Source organism: Peromyscus leucopus, chromosome 16_21 (assembly GCF_004664715.2).
Source record: "Peromyscus leucopus breed LL Stock chromosome 16_21, UCI_PerLeu_2.1, whole genome shotgun sequence".
NCBI lineage: Eukaryota > Metazoa > Chordata > Mammalia > Rodentia > Cricetidae > Peromyscus > Peromyscus leucopus.
Window position 1 is genome coordinate 18314883 of NC_051084.1, and position 6569 is coordinate 18321451.

Genomic DNA, 6569 nt, shown 5'->3' on the forward strand with positions numbered 1-6569 from the left:
ACAGACATAGTGCTAGAGAATTCTACATCTCCATCTAAAGGCAGCAGGAAGTTAACTGAGACACCAGGTGATATCTTGAGCATATATGAGACCTCAAAGCCCACCTCCACAGTGACACACTTCCTCCAACGAGACCACACCTACTCCAACAAGGACAAGCCTCCTAATAGTGCCATTCCACTCCCTTTGGGGACCATTTTCTTCCAAACCTCCACAGGCGTCAAGTTGACAAGGGGGGAGTTGTGATGGTTAGCGTTAATGTCAACTTGTAAGACTCCAGAATTCCTCGGGAGATGGCACCTAGGAGTGCCTATGGGGGATTCTCTTGAGTACATTAACTGACGTTGGAAGACCCAGTTGTGGGCAGGGCCATTTCCTGGATGGGGTTCCTGGACTCTATCAACGGAGAAAGCTTGCTGAGCACAGGCATGCATTCGTCATTGCGGTTCCTGCTTCCATGACTTTCCCCGTATGGTGGGTTCAAACCTGGAATTGCGAGCCGAAATAAACTCTTCTTCCTCAAGTTGCTTTCCTCAGGATATTTTGTCACAGCAAGAAGAAAAGAAACTAGGAAAGTGGTGGAGGGCAGTAATGAAGCAGCCGCCATGGCCGAAGGAGGAACAGTAGAGTCAAAAGGTCGTAGTGTTGAGGTGAGGCAGGCCCCCCAGTGCCGAGGAGCAGCTCTGAGCTGTCCGCAAAGCCCCATAGGTACAAGTCCAGCGCCCGTGTGTGGAGGGCATCTGGGCAGTGAGTGGATCCCAGATTGGTGCTGAGGGCAGGCTGCTTCTTTGGGAAGGAACCTCATCCCTACACTGCCTGTGCCGTCAAGGAGGCTGGGCCACCTCCAACCTGGTCATCAACAATGTGCTGGCTGCTCTCCTTCATGGCGGACTGAGTGTGTTCTCTCTGGAAATGTGAGTAAATATCCATTCGCTAAAGACAGCGGAATTCACCATCTTCCCAACTTCCTAGGTACCTTGCTGCTTGTGGTGGTTCTCAACCTGTGGGCCATGACCCCCTTGGGAGCGTCTAGTGACCCTTTCACGGGGGTCACATATCAGACACCCTGCATATCAGGTATTTACATTACAATTCATAACAGAGGCTGGAGAGATGGCTCAGCGGTTAAGAGCACTGGCTATTCTTCCAGAGCTCCTGAGTTCAATTCCCAGTGACCACATGGTGGCTCACAACCATCTGTAACGAGATCTGGCTCCCTCTCCTGGCCTGCAGGCGTACAGACAGACAGAACACTGTATACATAATAAGTAAATAAATCTTTAAAAAAATTTCCTAACAGTAGCAACCACGGTGCTAGGGTTTATCCTACTCCTCCAGCTCTTCACTATGGCTCTGCTGTGTTATTTTGAGCCCTGTGTGTCCTCTCTTGACAGGCCATGTATGTCCTTTGGGGGCCCTGAGTGCCTCCTCACATGCATACAGGTGGTATCTGTTTAACACAGCTTTGTAAAGTCGGTGACTTCCATATTCTGAGATGTTATCAAAGCAACGGTGAATACTGTGGTAGTCTTAATGCCTTTTCTCTGCTGAATGTCTATTTGGGGACCGTCCCCAATCGTATACCCCAGGGAGGGTGCAGGTGTCACCTGGCCCATCAGAGCCTCCACCCTCCCTTTCACAGACTGGGTAGAGGAGGGGCATGTAAGCAAGCTGTCGAACCTTCTTAGGGTTCTTGCCAATGACACCCAGGTGAGTGGCACCTTCCTTTCCCTGAGTCTATGGGCTCATCACAGGGGACACCACAGGACACCAAAACAATAATAGTACAAACGAACAATGAGCACCGGAAGTGGCCCAGCATCACTGGTCACTAGGGAGGCGCACATGAGACTGCAGAGTGCCACCTATTAGTGCCGCTGATAAAACAGACAGCTGCAAGAGTTGCGGCAACATGGTGTCCTCGCGGACAGTTGGGGTACTAAGGACATCCCAGGAGGTCCCATAGGAAAGGCTGGGATGAAGAGAGCCGTGCCGTGAGAGAGATGACAGAGACCCAAGTGTGGTAGATGAGACGAAAATCAAAGAATCCAAGAAGAGCGATTCCTAGCACTTGGGGAAATGTCAGCAGCCTGACCGTGCTTGGCTGCCCCTCTGAGGTGGCATATTGTGTGGTAAGCTCGTGGAAAGCTTCCTGTCTCCAGGCCCAAGGCCAGGTGCTCGGCACCTTTCTAGTCAACTCTGTGTCGGTCCCAGGAGTGTTTCAGAGGGAATAAAAGAAAAACAACAAATAAATAAATAAATAAAATGGCTCAAATGGATGGAATGCTCATTTCTCTAAGCTAGGCATTCCCAGGCTGTACACAGGGGCTCTGTGCTCCTCTTAATCCTAGTTTACAATCAACCTCAATAATTGGATGCTAATTCATAGTCCCAGGAGGCATCTCACCTGCCAGGTGTCCCCTCTGTATTCCAGACGACTAAAGAGAGGGAAGGAACATTATTTCCAGAGTGGTCAGTTAGACTGGAGTGCCATCCTGCTTCTGGATGGCTCAAGACTAGCCCAGAAATGGTGAGTGAGCCATTAGTCACTCAGACCTGGGGCGATCCCGGGCTGGTACACTCTGTGTTCTGAGGGCCTCTCTCCTCCCCAGGAGCCAGGTCACGCTGCCACCCTCCAGTGTCTTTGGAACGAAATGAAGAGGACATTACTGATTCTCCCTGAATTCCAGAGCACTGGGGTGGTGTTGAGGAGTTCATGCTGCCCTGACTGGGTCAAGGACCACCGTGTTACTGATTTATCCCAATGTGACTGGGATCACGGAGCAGGGTTTGCTTTGTGGTCCATGTTTTGTCAGGCAGAGTTTTAGCAAGTGTGCAGAATGTAGTAGCTGGGTTTTGGCCCATTTCTTGGGGGACATCAGGCCATGCCCTACAGAGAGGGCTCAGGAAGTTGTGTGTGTGTGTGTATGTGTGTGTGTGTGTGTGTGTGTGTGTGTGTGTGTGTGTGTGTGTGTGTATGGATGGCAGTGGCAAGATGGGGATGTGCTTCTGGGACCCTTGGCCTGGGTGGGTCTATCTGATCCTCACCAGAGTACATCTCCAGCCGGGCTCCTCTTCTGAGAGCCTGGCCCGGCTCCTCCCCTCCGGGGAGCTTTGTGCGAGGTTAATGAAGCTCTTGACAGCTCAAGATCTGGAACTAATGTGACATGGGGTGCTGAGGACAAAGGACAAAGGGGTCTTTAGTGATGTCCTTACCATAATGGCCCTCGCTGGGACTCAGCCCTGCATCAGCTTCGCAAGGATGCACCCCACATTTCCCCAGACCGGAGCAGATTGCCCCCCTTACACAGCCTGTGTAGCCAGCCCTGCTTCAGCTCACCACGACAGGACCCTGTTTTGACAGCAACAGGCTGGCAAGGCTCGGCTCACTGTCTAGCCAGTGGTCCCCTGGCCCAACCAACCTGCCTCCCTTGGCACTGCCAACTTGGCAGGGCTGCTCTGTGGTCTTGTCTTCCCTCCAAACTGGACAGCGTCAGACCCTGAGGGCTCCATTGGAAACAGCTTTACTGAGCCCGGAGCCATCTCCATGGGTGATGTCCCGGTCAGGGCACAGATGTCAGGGTCTATAGTTCCTAGGAGGGTTGTACTCGGGCGCCACTTCACAATTGCAAAGCATGTCCCGTATCACAGGAATCCCTTCTGCTCCCGTGTTCTTTTCCTTGTCCTTCCATGGTTATCTTCTGAGAGTCGACCTGCGACCTGCATTAAAGTCACTGAGTCAGGAGCCTTGTGGCACGATAGCCCAATCGTGATACCCATCTGATGTAATCCCTGAAGCTGGCTCCCCTGACCCATGGGTAGGAGGGAGACTTGTGTAAAGATGAAGAAGTCCTGAGCTAGGGCAGCTGCTGCCACCAGAGACCAGAGGGACAGCCTCAGCAGGCACCAGCCAACCCCACGGGGACCCCCAAGCAGGGCCAGCAGTGGACAGGAAGCAGCCTCCCATGCGGCCCTGGTACATGGCCTCTGACGGAAGCTTCCCAGACCTCAAGAAATTTTGCTAAAAGTCTAAGAAAAGTGGTGCTCCTGCCCCCTAAAATCCTGAAAGCATACTGAGTGGTCACCTCAGAGGTCAGAGGGCAGATGTCAGGACCTCTGTTAAGCCTGAAGGAATGGAGAGAGACTATTGCTCGCCCGCAGGGTCCCTGGAACCAGCTCACCTCAGCCAATAGGAGCGGGGCGTCCACCCTAGCAATCCTCCAATGAGGTTACAGCAACTTTCGGGAGGGGGGGTGCGTTTGTCTCCCTCCTGCCCATCCAACCTGCCTTTGTTAAGCGTTCGTGGCTTGAAAAGTAGGCCGCTCTGGGCTGGTCGGGGAGGGCTTGGACCCCACGCCATGGAGCTGCTGGGCAGACTGGCTGCCTGGCTGGAGGCATTTGATTTTTCTGACTCAGATGTGTATTTATAGCAGACAGCAGCTCCAAGGACGCACTCTCCTCTGTGGCGGGAGCTCTGCGGGAGCATCAGACAGTGCCGTCCTTTCCCTGCTGTGCGGAGAAGATGCCTGCCCAAGGGGGACAGACGGAGGGCTTGGAAATGGGGCCGCTTGGGCCACGGAGGGACAGCCGCCCAGGCGCAGTGGCCAACTGTGTGTCCCACGTGGTCAGCAGGATGCTGCCTCTCTGAGCACCTGCTCACTGTCCCTCTACCTGCAAGCCAGTCCTTCGCCACATGGGCCCCCGTCTGTCTGTCCTGGGGACAGAGAGTGGAGACCGTGTTGCCCTGTGTAGACAAGGCCAGCCCCTCCCTGGGTGTTCCCCATTAGTCAGATGGGGACTGATGTCTGGGTCAGCACTGGTGGCACTTACTCTGTGTTTGTTCCCCTTGTGGGGGTCCTGCTCCTCCTGATGGGAGATGGGTGGGAATGGGCAAGGCTACCGAAGTGCTTGTCTGAGCTCAGTTCCTCAGCTTTAGGGTGACCTCATAGAGCATCCTTGCTCTATGTTCCCCAGTTGTCCCTCTGTGGCCACATAGAGGAGGTAGCTGGAGGAGGGTTGGGAGGCCCCCAGCTGACAGACATTGGCAAGGCAAGGCAATAGTCCTAGCATCTTGGAGCCTGAGTGCTGAGACAGGAAGCTCATTCCTCCCAGTCCCAGGCCCTAGCCAGCTGTGTTCAAGGAGAAACACCCCATCCCAGGATGGAGGAGTAGGCCCCTGTCACTGACCCCCAATCCAAGAGGGCACGCCCAAGCATCCCATCCTGTTCCCCACACCTTGCCCTTACTCGGGCCCTGCAGGGCACATCACTGTGGGCTGAGCCACAGAGAATCAGCAGTGAGGTTTCTCAGTGTTCAGCTTTGCCAGAGGAACGGAAGCCCCTGTTCTGTTCTCAGGCCATGGGAGCTTTGGGGGTCCCCTCACCCAGAGAGGCCCGACCTCACAAGGCATAGGGGATTACTGGATGTCTTGGTACACGCCCAAACCGGTGCTGCCTGTGTCTGGGGAGCACCACTGCCCCATGGGGATGTTAGGACGGGGACAGGGCCGTCTGCAGCAGCCTTGCAGCCCGTCCTGCATAGCTATCTGACAGCCCCTTCATAGAGAGACTTGCAGCCACAGAGTTCTTGGCCACGACCTTCGTGTCTTAGGAAATGTCGGGTTTTGGGCTTATTTTTAGCTGCAGGAATGTGACGTTTGATAGTATTTGGGTTTTTAAGAGGGGCCAACTTCATGATAGAGTTGTGTCCCTTGACCCCATGCCAGCCCCGGAGCAGTCATGACTAAACGTAAGGGTGGCAGTCCCCACCCCACCCCCACTGGAAAATGCAAGCAATCCTGATCTGTCCTCACAAAAGAAGCTGTGTTCGAGCCCCACGTCTCTGACCAGGAGAAGCCGGATTCTGCTGAGTCCAAACAAGCATGCTTCAGGCTTCTTCTGTGAGTTGTCCACTGCAGGGTCTTGTCTCCCCCACCCCGAGGAACTGCTGCTGAATACTTACAGTCTGGTGACTTCAGTCGTGCCCTGGAAGGCAGCAGAAAGACAGGTAGTCAAGGACATCTTTAGGTGTTTGAGGAAGAGAAAACAGACTCTGTAGCCATGCAGCAGAAAGGACTTCTGGGGAGGTTTGCAGGACAGTTGGCTCATCTGAGAACTCCCCCAGGGTGCTGAAACTCCATCTCACAACCCTCTCCTCAGGGGACCCTCAGCCCTTCACTCTGGCATGTTTTATGTGTGACTCCCGGGTGCCGCACTCTGGACTTTGCACTGCCCATCTGTCATGCACCTGTCTACCACATGGGTTGACAGCTTGCCTCAGGCCTTCCATTCGATAAGCTCAGCATTTCTTGACCTGGCACCCATCACAGAAACAGGTTCCTAAGAGCTGAACCAAAAATAAGTTAGTAAGGAACTAAAGGGGAAAAAGTAAATGCCAAATGATCAAATAATACAATCAATAGATGGGCAAATGAATTGAACAGACAGACCATGATTAAAAGAAGAAATACCAATAGCTAATAAATACACCAAAAAGCTTTCATCCTTAGCCACCAGGGAAATGCAAATTAAAACCACTCAGCAAGTTGACCTCACCCATCAAAATGGCTG

At 53.3% G+C, this 6569-nt stretch overlaps 1 long non-coding RNA gene across 1 annotated transcript; it reads right to left on the reverse strand.

Moving 5' to 3' along the window:
- Positions 1-3508: 3508 nt before the first annotated feature.
- Positions 3509-6221, reverse strand: LOC119086802. Its single transcript, XR_005090157.1, has 2 exons — positions 5962-6221; positions 3509-3720 (listed from the first exon to the last, which is right to left on the reverse strand). It is a non-coding gene; the product is annotated as an uncharacterized LOC119086802 (long non-coding RNA).
- Between the last annotated feature and the right edge of the window lie 348 nt (positions 6222-6569).